General features: G+C 40.1%; 1 pseudogene; it reads left to right on the plus strand.

Annotated features, from left to right (window-relative positions):
• Nucleotides 1-18,723, plus strand: part of LOC128649105 (RNA-binding protein EWS-like) — a 94,938-nt pseudogene that overhangs the window by 44,469 nt on the left and 31,746 nt on the right.

Genomic DNA, 18,723 nt, shown 5'->3' on the forward strand with positions numbered 1-18,723 from the left:
TAACTAGCAGGGTTAGACTTGAGAAATCAGCAGGGTGCATTTCAAGTTGTGAGAATTAGAAATTGCTCATCTTTCAGAGCTAAAATTACATGAAAAGGGGCAAAATAATTTGATTGGCAAGTTCATTATGCATAACTATTTTTCATAACAAAAAAATATCTATTTTTCATGTCCTTTTTAGTGTTGTACATCAGGAAATAACACTTGCTGTAATCTTAAAAATTTCTCAAGTCTATCTACTTATTCCTACTTCAACTGTATTGCTCCATAAATTAAATCTGAAATTTTTATTATAGGCTATACTACACCAGCTGCTCCTCAGGCTTATAGTCAGCCTGTTCAGGCATATGCAGCAGCAGGTTATGATACTACAGCCGCAGCTGCAACTACCACCCAAACTTCATACCCAGCACCGTCTGCCTATGGGACTCAGCCTGCCTACCCTTCATATGGACAGCAGCCAGCCACCACTGCACAAGCAAGGTAAGATAGGGAAATGGGGTACATTCAACGGTAGCCTGTGGGATTAGCACAGTCCTGTGACAGAACTAAAGTTTTCTGTCATACGTATGAAAGAACAGCAGTTAGTGTTTTTACATTAAAAAGGCTGTCTTTAATGACACTTTAATTGTAATTGGACCTCTAATGAGTGTCTAATTTCTTTCATGTAATTAGCAAGAGTCCATGAGCTAGTGACGTATGGGATATACATTCCTACCAGGAGGGGCAAAGTTTCCCAAACCTCAAAATGCCTATAAATACACCCCTCACCACACCCACAAATCAGTTTTACAAACTTTGCCTCCTATGGAGGTGGTGAAGTAAGTTTGTGCTAGATTCTACGTTGATATGCGCTCCGCAGCAGGTTGGAGCCCGGTTTTCCTCTCAGCGTGCAGTGAATGTCAGAGGGATGTGAGGAGAGTATTGCCTATTTGAATGCAATGATCTCCTTCTACGGGGTCTATTTCATAGGTTCTCTGTTATCGGTCGTGGAGATTCATCTCTTACCTCCCTTTTCAGATCGACGATATACTCTTATTTATATATATATATATATATATATATATATATATATATATATATATATACACCATTACCTCTGCTGATTTTCGTTTCAGTACTGGTTTGGCTTTCTACAACATGTAGATGAGTGTCCTGGGGTAAGTAAGTCTTATTTTCTGTGACACTCTAAAGCTATGGTTGGGCACTTTTTTAAAAAAGTTATAAATATATGTATTCAAACATTTATTTGCCTTGACTCAGGATGTTCAACATTTCCTTATTTCAGACAGTCAGTTTCATATTTCGGATAATGCATTTGAATATATCATTTTTATCTTACCTTAAAATTTGACTTTTTCCCTGTGGGCTGTTAGGCTCGCGGGGGCTGAAAATGCTTCATTTTATTGCGTCATTCTTGGCGCAAAATTTTTTTTCTATTTCCGGCGTCATACGTGTCGCCGGAAGTTGCGTCATTTTTGACGTTTTTCTCGCTAAAAATGTCGGCGTTCCGGATGTGGCGTCATTTTTGGCGCTAATAGCATTTAGGCGCCAAATAATGTGGGCGCCAATTTTGTCTCCACTTTATTTAAGTCTCATTATTTATTGCTTCTGGTTGCTAGAAGCTTGTTCACTGGCATTTTTTCCCATTCCTGAAACTGTCATTTAAGGAATTTGATCAATTTTGCTTTATATGTTGTTTTTTCTATTACATATTGCAAGATGTCCCACGTTGCAACTGAGTCAGAAGATACTACTGGAAAATCGCTGCCTGGTGCTGGAACTACCAAACTTTTGGTAGTTGTTCCTCCAGCTGTTGTTTGTATTAAATGTCATGACAAACTTGTTAATGCAGAAAATATTTCCTTTAGTAAAGTACCATTACCTGTTGCAGTTCCATCAACATCTAATGTTCAGAGTGTTCCTGATAACATAAGAGATTTTGTTTCTGAATCCATTAAGAAGGCTATGTCTGTTATTCCTCCTTCTGGTAAACATAAAAAGTCTTTTAAAACTTCTCTTTATACAGATGAATTTTTAAATGAACATCATCATTCTGATTCTAATGATTCTTCTGATACAGAGGATTCTGTCTCTGAGGTTGATGCTGATAAATCGTCATATTTATTTAAAATGGAATTTATCCGTTCTTTACTTAAAGAAGTCCTAATTGCATTAGAAATTGAGGATTCTGGTCCTCTTGATACTAAATCTAAACGTTTAGACAAGGTCTTTAGATCTCCTGTGGTTATTCCAGAAGTTTTTCCTGTTCCTGGTGCTATTTCTGAAGTAATTTCCAGAGAATGGAATAATTTGGGTAATTCATTTACTCCTTCTAAACGTTTTAAGCAATTATATCCTGTACCGTCCGACAGATTAGAGTTTTGGGACAAAATCCCTAAAGTTGATGGGGCTATTTCTTCCCTTGCTAAACGTACTACTATTCCTACGGCAGATGGTACTTCCTTTAAGGATCCTTTAGATAGGAAAATTGAATCCTTTCTAAGAAAAGCTTATCTGTGTTCAGGTAATCTTCTTAGACCTGCTATATCATTGGCTGATGTTGCTGCAGCTTCAACTTTTTGGTTGGAAACTTTAGCGCAACAAGTAACAGATCATGATTCTCATAATATTATTATTCTTCAGCATGCTAATTTTATCTGTGATGCCATTTTTGATATTATCAGAGTTGATGTCAGGTTTATGTCTCTAGCTATTTTAGCTAGAAGAGCTTTATGGCTTAAAACTTGGAATGCTGATATGTCTTCTAAAACGACTCTACTTTCCCTTTCTTTCCAGGGTAATAAATTATTTGGTTCTCAGTTGGATTCTATTATCTCAACTGTTACTGGTGGGAAAGGAACTTTTTTACCACAGGATAAAAAATCTAAGGGTAAAAACAGGGCTAATAATCTTTTTCGTTCCTTTTGTTTCAACAAAGAACAAAAGCCTGATCCTTCATCCTCAGGAGCAGTTTCAGTTTGGAAACCATCTCCAGTCTGGAATAAATCCAAGCCTTCTAGAAAAGCAAAGCCAGCTTCTAAGTCCACATGAAGGTGCGGCCCTCATTCCAGCTCAGCTGGTAGGGGGCAGATTACGTTTTTTCAAAGAAATTTGGATCAATTCTGTTCACAATCTTTGGATTCAGAACATTGTTTCAGAAGGGTACAGAATTGGTTTCAAGATAAGACCTCCTGCAAAGAGATTTTTTCTTTCCCGTGACCCAGTAAACCCAGTGAAAGCTCAAGCATTTCTGAAATGTGTTTCAGATCTAGAGTTGGCTGGAGTAATTATGCCAGTTCCCGTTTTGGAACAGGGGCTGGGGTTTTATTCGAATCTCTTCATTGTACCCAAGAAGGAGAATTCCTTCAGACCAGTTCTGGATCTAAAAATATTGAATCGTTCTGTAAGGATACCAACATTCAAAATGGTAACTGTAAGGACTATCTTGCCTTTTGTTCAGCAAGGGCATTATATGTCCACAATAGATTTACAGGATGCATATCTGCATATTCCGATTCATCCAGCTCACTATCAGTTCCTGAGATTCTCTTTCCTGGACAAGCATTACCAGTTTGTGGCTCTGCCGTTTGGCCTAGCTACAGCTCCAAGAATTTTTACAAAGGTTCTCGGTGCCCTTCTGTCTGTAATCAGAGAACAGGGTATTGTGGTATTTCCTTATTTGGACGATATCTTGGTACTTGCTCAGTCTTCACATTTAGCAGAATCTCATACGAATCGACTTGTGTTGTTTCTTCAAGATCATGGTTGGAGGATCAATTCACTAAAAAGTTCATTGATTCCTCAGACAAGGGTAACCTTTTTAGGTTTCCAGATAGATTCAATGTCCATGACTCTATCTTTGACAGACAAGAGACGTCTAAAATTGATTTCAGCTTGTCGAAACCTTCAGTCACAATCATTCCCTTCGGTAGCCTAATGCATGGAAATTCTAGGTCTTATGACTGCTGCATCGGACGCGATCCCCTTTGCTCGTTTTCACATGCGACCTCTTCAGCTCTGTATGCTGAACCAATGGTGCAGGGATTACACAAAGATATCTCAATTAATATCTTTAAAACCGATTGTCCGACATTCTCTGACGTGGTGGACAGATCACCATCGTTTAATTCAGGGGGCTTCTTTTGTGCTTCCGACCTGGACTATAATCTCAACAGATGCAAGTCTTACAGGTTGGGGAGCTGTGTGGGGGTCTCTGACGGCACAAGGGGTTTGGGAATCTCAGGAGGTGAGATTACTAATCAATATTTTGAAACTACGTGCAATTTTCAGAGCTCTTCAGTCTTGGCCTCTTCTGAAGAGAGAGTCCATTTGTTTTCAGACAGACAATGTCACAACTGTGGCATACATCAATCATCAAGGAGGGACTCTCAGTCCTCTGGCTATGAAAGAAGTATCTCGAATTCTGGTTTGGGCGGAATCCAGCTCCTGTCTAATCTCTGCGGTTCATATCCCAGGTATAGACAATTGGGAAGCGGATTATCTCAGTCGCCAAACGTTGCATCCGGGCGAATGGTCTCTTCACCCAGAGGTATTTCTTCAGATTGTTCAAATGTGGGAACTCCCAGAAATAGATCTGATGGCTTCTCATCTAAGCAAGAAACTTCCCAGGTATCTGTCCAGATCCCGGGATCCTCAGGCGGAGGCAGTGGATGCATTATCACTTCCTTGGAAGTATCATCCTGCCTATATCTTTCCGCCTCTAGTTCTTCTTCCAAGAGTAATCTCCAAGATTCTGAAGGAATGCTCGTTTGTTCTGCTGGTAGCTCCAGCATGGCCTCACAGGTTTTGGTATGCGGATCTTGTCCGGATGGCCTCTTGCCAGCCGTGGACTCTTCCGTTAAGACCAGACCTTCTGTCGCAAGGTCCTTTCTTCCATCAGGATCTCAAATCCTTAAATTTAAAGGTATGGAGATTGAACGCTTGATTCTTGGTCAAAGAGGTTTCTCTGACTCTGTGATTAATACTATGTTACAGGCTCGTAAATCTGTATCTAGAGAGATATATTATAGAGTCTGGAAGACTTATATTTCTTGGTGTCTTTCTCATCATTTTTCCTGGCATTCTTTTAGAATTCCGAGAATTTTACAGTTTCTTCAGGATGGTTTAGATAAAGGTTTGTCCGCAAGTTCCTTGAAAGGACAAATCTCTGCTCTTTCTGTTCTTTTTCACAGAAAGATTGCTAATCTTCCTGATATTCATTGTTTTGTACAAGCTTTGGTTTGTATAAAACCTGTCATTAAGTCTATTTCTCCTCCTTGGAGTTTGAATTTAGTTCTGAGGGCTCTTCAAGCTCCTCCTTTTGAACCCATGCATTCATTGGACATTAAATTACTTTCTTGGAAAGTTTTGTTCCTTTTGGCCATTTCTTCTGCCAGAAGAGTCTCTGAATTATCTGCTATTTCTTGTGAGTCTCCTTTTCTGATTTTTCATCAGGATAAGGCGGTGTTGCGAACTTCTTTTGAATTTTTACCTAAGGTTGTGAATTCCAACAACATTAGTAGATAAATTGTGGTTCCTTCATTATGTCCTAATCCTAAGAATTCTAAGGAGAAATCGTTGCATTCTTTGGATGTTAGAGCTTTGAAATATTATGTTGAGGCTACTAAGTCTTTCCGAAAGACTTCTAGTCTATTTGTCATCTTTTCCGGTTCTAGAAAAGGTCAGAAAGCTTCTGCCATTTCTTTGGCATCTTGGTTGAAATCCTTAATTCACCATGCTTATGTCGAGTCGGGTAAAACTCCGCCTCAAAGGATTACAGCTCATTCTACTAGGTCAGTTTCTACTTCCTGGGCGTTTAGGAATGAGGCTTCGGTTGATCAGATTTGCAAAGCAGCAACTTGGTCCTCTTTGCATACTTTTACTAAATTCTACCATTTTGATGTGTTTTTTTTGGTAGAAAAGTACTTCAGGCAGCGGTTTCAGTTTGAATCTTCTGCTTATGTTTTCATTAAACTTTATTTTGGGTGTGGATTATTTTCAGCAGGAATTGGCTGTCTTTATTTTATCCCTCCCTCTCTAGTGACTCTTGCGTGGAAAGATCCACATCTTGGGTAGTCATTATCCCATACGTCACTAGCTCATGGACTCTTGCTAATTACATGAAAGAAAACATAATTTATGTAAGAACTTACCTGATAAATTCATTTCTTTCATATTAGCAAGAGTCCATGAGGCCCACCCTTTTTGTTGGTTATGTTTTTTTTGTATAAAGCACAACTATTCCAATTCCTTATTTTATATGCTTTCGCACTTTTTTTTATCACCCCACTTCTTGGCTATTCGGTAAACTGATTTGTGGGTGTGGTGAGGGGTGTATTTATAGGCATTTTGAGGTTTGGGAAACTTTGCCCCTCCTGGTAGGAATGTATATCCCATACGTCACTAGCTCATGGACTCTTGCCAATATGAAAGAAATGAATTTATCAGGTAAGTTCTTACATAAATTATGTTTTTTTGTTTTATGGGCTACTTTAATATTACACTTGTTGCTATGTATCCATTCATGATATCTTTTCTTCTTTATTACCTTACAAGGCAACTTTTGGGCTTTCTATGTCATTAAAGGGACAGTTTACTAAAATTTTCTCCCCTTTAATTTGTTCCCAATGATCCACTTTACCTGCTGAAGTATATTAAATAGTTTACAAATATTTCCATTACCCTTATATTGGCATTTGAAATAGTTGATTTAGCCTGTGGTATCCCCACCTATCTTGAAAGTTTTTGGCCTTAAGGTCAAGCTGTGTAAAAACAGCCAGCAGAAGAAATTAAACTCCCAGTGGGGTTTAGAAGAGATAAGGTAATGGAAAGTAAAAACATTGTTCCATGAAAGCTACAGAAGACAAAACCAAAGAGACCTCTCTTGGATCTCAGTTAAACCTCATTACTTTATTACATTTTTTTTTCTTTTTCAATATAATATTGTACACACTTAGTAAATTTTTATCTATATATCTATATCCACCAGTGTTTTTTTCTTGTTGCTATTTGCCTACTTTTAAAAACCTGTATCTATCATTTTAGATGAGGTATACTATAAACTTGTGTGTATATGTATTTTATGTGTGTGTGCGTGTGTATATATAATATTTAATTTTATTTTTTTTAATACCAAATTGCTTTGTTCTTATGACAAGTCCACAAACTTATTTCTTTCTCTGATGCGGTCATTGATACCTTTTCTCCAAGAAGGATTGGAGAAAGGGTTGTCAGCATGTTCCTTAAAGGGACAGATTTCTGCTTTGTCTATTTTGCTACACAAGCGTCTGGCAGATGTTCCAGATGTCCAATCTTTTTGTCAGGCCCTGACTAGAATCAGGCCTGTATTTAGACCAATTGCTCCTCCTTGGAGTTTGAATTTAGTTCTTAATGTTCTTCAAGGGGTTCTGTTTTGAACCTATGCATTCCTTAGATATTAAGTTGTTATCTTGGAAAGTTTTTATTTTTGGTTGCTATTTCTTCTGCTCGCAGAGTTTCTGAGCTTTCGGCATTACAATGTGATTCTCCTTTATCTTATTTTCCATTCTGATAAGGTGGTGTTGCGTACCAAACCTGGTTTTCTTCCTAAGGTTGTTTCTAACAAAAATATTAATCAGGAAATTGTTGTTCCTTCCTTGTGTCCTAACCCTTCTTCTAAGAAGGGGCGTCTGTTACATCATTTGGACGTAGTCCGTGCCTTGAAGTTCTACTTGCAGGCGACTAAGGATTTTCGTCAAACATCTTCATTATTTTTGTTTTTTGCTGGGCAACGTAGGGGTCAGAAAGCTACGGCTACCTCTTTCTTTTTGGCTGAAGAGTATCATCCGTGTTGCATATGAGACTGCTGGACAGCAGCCTCCAGAACGAATTCTACTAGGGCTGTGGCTTCCTCATGGGCATTTAAAAAATGATGCATCTGTTGAACAGATTTGCAAGGCTGCAACTTGGTCGTCTCTTCACACTTTTTCCAAATGTGATACTTTTGCCTCGTCTGAGGCTGTTTTTGGGAGAAAGGTTCTTCAAGCAGTGGTGCCTTCCGTTTAGGTTCCTGTCTTGTCCATCCCTTTCATCCGTGTCCTATAGCTTTGGTATTGTATCCCATAAGTAAGGATGAAATCCGTGGACTCGTCATATCTTCTAAAAGGAAATTTATGCTTACCTGATACATTTTTCTTTTACGATATGACGAGTCCACGGCCCGTCCTGTCGTTTTTCTAAGACAGGTTTTTATTTTTGTTAAACTTCAGTCACCTCTGCTCCTTGGCTTTTCCTTTCTCTTCCTAACTTCGGTCGAATGACTAGGTTGGGGGGGGAGGAGCTATTTATGCAGCTCTGCTGTGGAGCTCTTTGCCTCCTCCTGCTGACCAAGAGGCGATATCCCATAAGTAAGGATGAAATCCATGGACTCGTCATATCGTAAAATAAATAAATTTATCGGGTAAGCATAAATTTCCTTTTTTGTTCTGCTCGGTACAGCAATTGTTGATTGGTTTGGGTAATTTCAGGCTGTGGTGCCCTTCGAATGGGCTGCCTTGTCACCCACCCTTTTTTTGCATTCAGTGTCCTCTCTAGCTTAGGTATTATTTTCCCAAAAGTAATGAATGCAGCTGTGGACTCTCCCCGTTTAAGAAGAAAAACTTAAATTATGCCTACCTGAGAGTCCACAGCTCCCCTCCATGTTCTTTTATGAGGGGCGGCCATGCTTTTTTTTTTTTTTTTTTTTTTTTTTTCTTCTTCTGGCACCTTTTTTTTTTCACCAGATATTTCTCCTACTGTTCCTTGTTCCCTTGGCAGAATGGCTGGGGGATGAGGGAAGTGTGGGAATGTATTTAAGCCTTTGGCTGGGGTGTCTTTGCCTCCTCCTGGTGGCCAGGTTCTGAATTCCCAAAAGTAATGAATGCAGCTGCGGACAGACCCCCCCCCCCCCCCCCCCCCCCCCCCCCCCCCCACCCCCCCCCCCCCCCCCCCCCCCCCCCCCTGGTCAGAAGAAAAGAAAATTATCAGTTAAGCATAATTTAAGTTTGTTTAGTTTTTTTCCTTAACTTTTCTCACATAATTTTAGCCAGGGATCAATCTTAATTTGTGTTTTTTTGTTTTTTTTTGTTTTTTTTCTTTAGCTTATTTTAATTGAACATTAAAATCTTTGAAACTTATTTGTACGAATTTATTTACGGTTTCACAACATGTCTGATATGGAGCAAGTGCCTGCTCTCATGAATTCATGCTTTATGTTTAGATGAACAAAATTGCATAGGATCTGCAATTTGTGCATGTGTCAAGAAATCCTTTCAAAATAAAGGTAACATTTTTGAGCTTGTCTCAGGATGATGCTGTTAAAATACCTCAGCTTTCTCCTGCTACGTCCCAAGCTTCAATGGCGTCGCATGCAGTGCCCTGAGGTTCCTCTAACTCCTAGTGGAGTTTATTTAAAAGCAGAAATTGCTGCCCAGGTATCTTCAGCGGTATCTGCAGCATTAGCTGCCATTCCCAGATTTCAGGGAAAACGCAAGAGGAAATCTAGAAATTCAGAATGTAAGGTGCCTGTCCTCAGTTCTGTTTCCCAAGTTGCCCTTTCTCATATGTCTGAAGATATATATCGGGACTTTCTGAGGGTGAAATCTCGGATACAGACCATATAATTCCTTCTTCTGAGACTGAGGTGTTATCCTTCATATTTAAACTTTTTGTGTATTGTTAGAGGTTTTAGCTACTTTAGATGACTGATACCCCTGTCGTCACTGCTACAAAATCTAGTAAACGTAATAGTTTCTTTGATGAACCTTTAACTTAGGAGGTTTTTCCTGTGCGGGACCGTGCTAGGGAGTTTATCTCACAGGAATGAGAGAAACCAGGGGTGTCTCTGCCTGTCTCACATTTTTAAGAATGTTTCTTGTCGAGGACTTAATTTAAAGACTCTTGGTGTATTGTGTCCAAAATTGAAGGGGCCATTTCCATTCTCGCTAAGAGAACCACTATTCTTATTGAGGCTAGCTGCTCTAAGGATCAGATGGACCAGAAGCTGTAGGCTTAGAGGGACACTGAACCCAATTTTTTTTTTTTCTTTCGTGTTTCAGATAGAGCATGCCATTTTAAGCAACTTTCCAATTTTATTCCTATTATCAAATGTTCTTCATTCTCTTGGTATCTTTATTTGAAAAGCAAGAATGTAAGTTTAGATGCCGGCCCATTTTTGGTGAACAACCTGGGTGAATAAATTCAACAACCAATAAACTGGTGCGGAACCAAAAACATTTGCTTGGATGTCTTTTTCAGATAAAGATAGAAAGAGAACAAAGAAAATTTGATAATAGGAGTAAATTACAAAGTTGCTTAAAATTGCATTCTTTATCTGAATCGCAAAAGAAAAAATTTGGGTTTTGTCCCTTTAATTGAAAAAAAGATTTGTTCATCAATGTCTCCAATGGCAACCTGTGGTGTGTTTTGCCACCATGACTAGTACAGCATCTTATTGGTTCAACGCCTTGTCTGATTCTCTTCAAGTAGAGACTTCCTTGGTCAACTTAAAGGGACACTGAACCCAAATTTTTTCTTTGGTGATTCAGATAGAGCATGACATTTTAAGCAACTTTCTAATTTACTCCTTTTTATCAAATTTTCTTCATTCTCTTGGTATCTTTATTTGAAATGCAAGAATTTAAGTTTAGATGCCGGCCCATTTTTGAACAACCTGGGTTCTTGCTGATTGGTGGATAAATTCATCCACCAATAAAAAAGTACTATCCAGAGTGCTGAACCAAACAAAAAGCTTGGATGTCGTCTTTTTCAAATAAAGATAGCAAGAGAACGAAGAAAAATTGATAATAGGAGTAAATTAGAAAGTTGCTTAAAATTGCATGCTCTATCTGAATCACAAAAGAAAAAATTTGGGTTCAGTGTCCTTTTAAAGTGAAAGTAAATCTAGCACAGTTAAAACTCATTAACTCATTATCCCCATCTATATAAACATAATCTTCGTATTTTTTTTATTAAAAATATTAATATCTGCATTTTTTTTTACTGACTCCTCCCATCCTATACTTCCTTGCTTTGTCGGTCTTTACGTATAGAGCGGTCCCACCCGCTCTATACGTATCATATATGCGCGTTCACAACGAACCATAACAATGCGCATGCACGATTTAAGGATTCTATCCACAATGCGCATGCGATTGTCAATCCTGCTGGGCTCCAATGCGCATGCGTCTCCCTCACATAGTAATGAATGAATCACAATATTGTATTCATTCATTACTATGCTATTTGCCAACCAAACAAGAAGCAAAGAAGCAGTGTTGCAAATACTGGGAGAAATCGTCAGAAGTTTATGCGCATTAAGGTGTGAATGGTGTGCGCATGAGCGAACCGGACACAAGCTTAGTGATTTAGAATATGCAGATTAGATGGGACGCATGCGCAGATGGGCCAATATGAAGATGACGTAGTGTCACGGCCGCCTAACGGCCAGGATTTCAATTGGCAAAGCGAAACACGTAATAAGGAAGTAGGAACATGATAGAAAAACGGGTTATTACCGAAGACGATATTGGAATTTTAAAAACGGTAAAACTTCGTTTTGAAAAATATCTTAGAAATTTGATGAATGAAAGTCCTAATGAATTGCAATCTTAAACTTAATTATGTTGAGCAAACTTTTAAACTTTACATTCACTTTAAGAGCTTTAATCCCATCTTGAATTTCATCCTATTTCTTTATTGCAGATGCCATTTTACAGGTTGATAGACTAGGATCTAAAACTTCTAGTTTTGCTGTCCTAACCCACATGGCGTTATGGTTGTAAGTGGAATTGGATGTAGAGGCGCTGATCTTTTATCCTTCTGTGTGTTGCTTTGCACACTGAAGAGAGAAACTTGACTTGTGATTTGCAGAAGTTAACACCAAATAATGTGCAGTATACTTACTCCGAAAATTTCAGAGTTCAGCCTCTTCACATAGACTTGTAGCCTGATTTTCCCATATTGAGAATTTGACAGATATCTGCAGACAATGGAAATTATACTGCAAGCTATTGTATCTCACAAATTATATAAAGGGCAGTATACTCACTCCGAGTAATTCGGAATCCGGTTCCTCACATGTAGTTTGTAGCTTAAAAATACTTCCAAAAAAGGCAGCAGAGAAAAATACTTGTAACAAACAAATATTTATTAAAACGATTTGAATAATATCATTCCAAATAAACCTATCATAACTTTTAGAAAGGGAACTAGCTTTAAACAAAAATTAGCACCTTCTCTCATAAAAGGGATGAAGCCCCCAACACCCATTCAGATTGCCAACCTGACAGACTTTTATACATGTGGGCATTGCAAAGCGTGTAATTACACACAAAAAACACATAAGACATTCACCTCTACAATAACAGGAAAATCATATACAATAAAAGACTTCATCAGTTGTAAAACGAAAAATGTAATCTATCTATTACAGTGTAATTGCCAGATTCAATACCTGGGTCAGACTTCAAGATTTGTAAAGACACGAATATTAGAGCATCTTAATAAAATTGAAAAGGAGAAGGAAGATCATGGAGTTCCATTACATTTTAATAACTGCCCACTATATGACAAAAAACATCTATCATGGATTGGTATAGAAAGTTTCATTACACTGGAGTGGGGGTGAGATAGAAAAAGAACTAAATAGAAGAGAACTATGGTGGATACACACATTAAAAACATATGGACACCATGGATTAAATAAAGATATCAGAGTGGCAGCGTTCATTTAATTATTAAACATGAAGAATTGTACATTATTCATTATCATTGCTTTTATCTATTATATCTAATCATTTATAGTTAAGTAAATACTCAATTAGAAGGTAATATTAATTTCTCCAACATAGGTGTGTCCGGTCCACGGCGTCATCCTTACTTGTGGGATATTCTCCTCCCCAACAGGAAATGGCAAAGAGCCCAGCAAAGCTGGCCATATAGTCCCTCCCAGGCTCCACCTACCCCAGTCATTCTCTTTGCCGTTGCACAGGCAACATCTCCACGGAGATGGCTAAGAGTTTTTTTGGTGTTTAAATGTAGTTTCTTCTGTTATGTGTGATCAGTCCACGGGTCATCATTACTTCTGGGATATAACTCCTCCCCAACAGGAAATGCAAGAGGATTCACCCAGCAGAGCTGCATATAGCTCCTCCCCTCTACGTCAGTCCCAGTCATTCTCTTGCACCCAACGACTAGATAGGATGTGTGAGAGGACTATGGTGATTATACTTAGTTTTTATGACTTCAATCAAAAGTTTGTTATTTTAAAATAGCACCGGAGCGTGTTATTACTTCTCTGGCAGAGTTTGAGGAAGAATCTGACAGAGATTTTTTTACTATGATTTTAACCGGAGTCGTTAAGATCATATTGCTGTTCTCGACCATCTGAGGGAGGTAAAGGCTTCAGATCAGGGGACAGCGGGCAGATGAATCTGCATTGAGGTATGTGGCAGTTTTTATTTTCTGAATGGAATTGATGAGAAAAGCCTGCCATACCGTTAAAATGACATGTATGTATACACTTCAGTATTCTGGGGATGGTATTTCACCGGAACTACTGTGTTAAAGGTCACTAATCCTTTTAATAACTATTCTCATGTTAAACGTTTTTGCTGGAATGTAGAATCGTTTACATTGCTGAGGTACTGTGTGAATAAATATTTGGGCATTATTTTCCACTTGGCAGTTTTTTTGCTTTAATTGTGACAGTTTCGTTTCTCTTCACTGCTGTGTGGGAGAGGGAGGGGCCGTTTTTGGCGCTCTTTGCTACGCATCAAAAAATTCCAGTCAGCTACTTTTATATTTCCTGCATGATCCGGTTCATCTCTGACAGATCTCAGGGGTCTTCAAACTTCTTTGAAGGGAGGTAAATTCTCTCAGCAGAGCTGTGAGAATTCTTATAGTGACTGTGTATAAAAAACGTTGTTTTGTTTTCTTATGTACAAATTTAATTAGTGTTGTTTTTTACTAATGGGAACAAACCTTTGCTAAAAGTTGTGTTGTTTTAAAGTTTGATGCAATAACTGTTTTTCAGTTCATTATTTCAACTGTCATTTAATCGTTAGTACCTCTTTGAGGCACAGTGCGTTTTTTTGCTAAAAAAGATTATAACCAAGTTGTAAGTTTTTTTGCTAGTGTGTTAAACATGTCTGACTCAGAGGAAGATATCTGTGTCATTTGTTCCAATGCCAAGGTGGAGCCCAATAGAAATTTATGTACTAACTGTATTGATGCTACTTTAAATAAAAGTCAATCTGTACAATGTGAACAAATTTCACCAAACAGCGAGGGGAGAGTTATGCCGACTAACTCGCCTCACGCGACAGTACCTGCATCTCCCGCCCGGGAGGTGCGTGATATTTTGGCGCCTAGTACATCTGGGCGGCCATTACAGATAACATTACAAGATATGGCTACTGTTATGACTGAAGTTTTGTCTAAATTACCTGAACTAAGAGGCAAGCGTGATCACTCTGGGGTGAGAACAGAGTGCGCTGACAATGCTAGGGCCATGTCTGATACTGCGTCACAGCTCGCAGAGCATGAGGACGGAGAGCTTCATTCTGTGGGTGACGGTTCTGATCCAAACAGATTGGACTCAGATATTTCAAATTTTAAATTTAAATTGGAGAACCTCCGCGTATTACTAGGGGAGGTCTTAGCAGCTCTCAACGATTGTAACACCGTTGCAATACCAGAGAAACTGTGTAGGTTGGATAAATACTTTGCGGGTACCGGCGAGTACTGACGTTTTTCCTATACCTAAGAGACTAACTGAAATTGTTACTAAGGAGTGGGATAGACCCGGTGTGCCGTTCTCACCCCCTCCAATATTTAGAAAGATGTTTCCAATAGACGCCACCACTCGGGACTTATGGCAAACGGTCCCCAAGGTGGAGGGAGCAGTTTCTACTTTAGCTAAGCGTACCACTATCCCGGTGGAGGATAGCTGTGCTTTCTCAGATCCAATGGATAAAAAATTAGAGGGTTACCTTAAGAAAATGTTTGTTCAACAAGGTTTTATATTACAACCCCTTGCATGTATCGCGCCGATTACGGCTGCGGCAGCATTTTGGATTGAGTCGCTTGAAGAGAACCTTAGTTCCTCTACGCTAGACGACATTACGGACAGGCTTAGAGTCCTTAAACTAGCTAATTCTTTCATTTCGGAGGCCGTAGTACATTTAACCAAACTTACGGCTAAGAACTCAGGATTCGCCATACAGGCACGCAGAGCACTGTGGCTAAAATCCTGGTCAGCTGATGTTACTTCTAAGTCCAAATTACTTAATATACCTTTCAAGGGGCAGTCCTTATTCGGGCCCGGTTTGAAAGAAATTATCGCTGACATTACGGGAGGTAAGGGCCACGCCCTACCTCAAGACAAGGCCAAAGCTAAGGCTAGACAGTCTAATTTTCGTCCCTTTCGGAATTTCAAAACAGGAGCAGCATCAACCTCCACTGCACCAAAACAGGAAGGAGCTGTTGCTCGTTACAGGCAAGGCTGGAAGCCTAACCAGTCCTGGAACAAAAGCAAGCAGGCCAGGAAACCTGCTGCTGCCCCAAAGACAGCATGAACCGAGAGCCCCCGATCCGGGACCGGATCTAGTAGGGGGCAGACTCTCTCTTTTCGCCCAGGCCTGGGCAAGAGATGTTCAGGATCCCTGGGCACTAGAGATCATATCTCAGGGATACCTTCTAGACTTCAAATTATCTCCCCCAAGAGGGAGATTTCATCTGTCAAGGTTGTCAACAAACCAGATAAAGAAAGAAGCGTTTCTACGCTGCGTACAAGATCTGTTAACAATGGGAGTGATCCATCCGGTTCCGTGGTCGGAACAAGGACAAGGGTTCTACTCAAACCTGTTTGTGGTTCCCAAAAAAGAGGGAACTTTCAGGCCAATCTTAGATTTAAAGACTCTAAACAAATTCCTAAGAGTTCCATCGTTCAAAATGGAAACTATTCGGACAATCTTACCCATGATCCAAGAGGGTCAGTACATGACCACAGTGGATTTAAAGGATGCTTACCTTCACATACCGATCCACAAAGATCATCACCGGTATCTAAGGTTTGCCTTCTTAGACAGGCACTACCAGTTTGTAGCTCTTCCATTCGGATTGGCTACGGCTCCAAGAATCTTCACAAAGGTTCTGGGTGCCCTTCTAGCGGTACTAAGACCGCGAGGGATTTCGGTAGCTCCGTACCTAGACGACATTCTAATACAAGCTTCAAGCTTTCAAACTGCCAAGTCTCATACAGAGTTAGTTCTGGCATTTCTAAGGTCGCATGGATGGAAAGTGAACGAAAAGAAGAGTTCTCTCTTTCCTCTCACAAGAGTTCCATTCTTGGGGACTCTTATAGATTCTGTAGAAATGAAGATTTACCTGACAGAAGACAGGTTAACAAAACTTCAAAATGCATGCCGCGTCCTTCATTCCATTCAACACCCGTCAGTAGCTCAATGCATGGAGGTGATCGGCTTAATGGTAGCGGCAATGGACATAGTACCTTTTGCACGCCTACACCTCAGACCGCTGCAATTATGCATGCTAAGTCAGTGGAATGGGGATTACTCAGATTTGTCCCCTACTCTGAATCTGAATCAAGAGACCAGAAATTCTCTTCTATGGTGGCTTTATCGGCCACACCTGTCCAGGGGGATGCCATTCAGCAGGCCAGACTGGACAATTGTAACAACAGACGCCAGCCTACTAGGTTGGGGCGCTGTCTGGAATTCTCTGAAGGCTCAGGGACTATGGAATCAGGAGGAGAGTCTCCTTCCAATAAACATTCTGGAATTGAGAGCAGTTCTCAATGCCCTTCTGGCTTGGCCCCAGTTAATAACTCGGGGGTTCATCAGGTTTCAGTCGGACAACATCACGACTGTAGCTTACATCAACCATCAGGGAGGGACAAGAAGCTCCCTAGCAATGATGGAAGTATCAAAGATAATTCGCTGGGCAGAGTCTCACTCTTGCCACCTGTCAGCAATCCACATCCCGGGAGTGGAGAACTGGGAGGCGGATTTCTTGAGTCGCCAGACTCTTCATCCGGGGGAGTGGGAACTTCATCCGGAGGTCTTTGCCCAAATACTTCGACGTTGGGGCAAACCAGAGATAGATCTCATGGCGTCTCGCCAGAACGCCAAACTTCCTCGCTACGGGTCCAGATCCAGGGATCCGGGAGCAGTTCTGATAGATGCTTTGACAGCACCTTGGAACTTCAGGATGGCTTATGTGTTTCCACCCTTCCCGCTGCTTCCTCGATTGATTGCCAAAATCAAACAGGAGAGAGCATCAGTAATTCTAATAGCACCTGCTTGGCCACGCAGGACTTGGTATGCAGATCTAGTGGACATGTCATTCTGTCCGCCTTGGTCTCTACCTCTAAGACAGGACCTTCTGATACAGGGTCCATTCAAACATCAAAATCTAACTTCTCTGAAGCTGACTGCTTGGAAATTGAACGCTTGATTTTATCAAAACGTGGTTTTTCTGAGTCGGTTATTGATACCCTGATTCAGGCTAGGAAGCCTGTTACCAGAAGGATTTACCATAAAATATGGCGGAAATACCTATACTGGTGCGAATCCAAAGGTTACTCCTGGAGTAAGGTTAGGATCGCTAGGATATTGTCTTTTCTACAAGAAGGTTTAGAAAAGGGTTTATCAGCTAGTTCATTAAAGGGACAGATTTCAGCTCTGTCCATCTTGTTTCATAGACGTCTGTCAGAAAATCCAGACGTCCAGTCCTTTTGTCAGGCTTTAGCTAGGATCAAGCCTGTGTTTAAAGCTGTTGCTCCACCATGGAGTTTAAACTTAGTTCTTAACGTTTTACAGGGTGTTCCGTTTGAACCCCTTCATTCCATTGATATAAAAATGTTATCTTGGAAAGTTCTGTTTTTAATGGCTATTTCCTCGGCTCGAAGAGTCTCTGAGTTATCAGCCTTACATTGTGATTCCCCTTATCTGATTTTTCACTCAGACAAGGTAGTTCTGCGTACTAAACCTGGGTTCTTACCTAAGGTAGTCACTAACAGGAACATCAATCAAGAGATTGTTGTCCCATCCTTGTGTCCAAATCCTTCTTCAAAGAAGGAACGTCTTTTACACAATCTGGATGTAGTTCGTGCCCTCAAGTTCTACTTGCAGGCAACTAAAGATTTTCGCCAAACTTCTTCCTTGTTTGTCGTTTACTCTGGACAGAGGAGAGGTCAAAAAGCTTCTGCTACCTCTCTATCTTTTTGGCTTCGTAGCATAATACGTTTAGCCTATGAGACTGCTGGACAGCAGCCTCCTGAAAGAATTACAGCTCACTCCACTAGAGCTGTGGCTTCCACTTGGGCCTTTAAGAATGAGGCCTCTGTTGAACAGATTTGCAAGGCTGCAACTTGGTCTTCGCTTCATACTTTTTCCAAATTTTACAAATTTGACACTTTTGCTTCTTCGGAGGCTATTTTTGGGAGAAAGGTTCTTCAGGCAGTGGTTCCTTCTGTATAATGAGCCTGCCTATCCCTCCCGTCATCCGTGTACTTTTGCTTTGGTATTGGTATCCCAGAAGTAATGATGACCCGTGGACTGATCACACATAACAGAAGAAAACATAATTTATGCTTACCTGATAAATTCCTTTCTTCTGTTGTGTGATCAGTCCACGGCCCGCCCTGTTTTAAGGCAGGTAAATATCTTTTAAATTATACTC

Source organism: Bombina bombina, chromosome 2 (genome assembly GCF_027579735.1).
Source record: "Bombina bombina isolate aBomBom1 chromosome 2, aBomBom1.pri, whole genome shotgun sequence".
In the NCBI taxonomy this organism is placed as follows: Eukaryota; Metazoa; Chordata; class Amphibia; order Anura; family Bombinatoridae; genus Bombina; species Bombina bombina.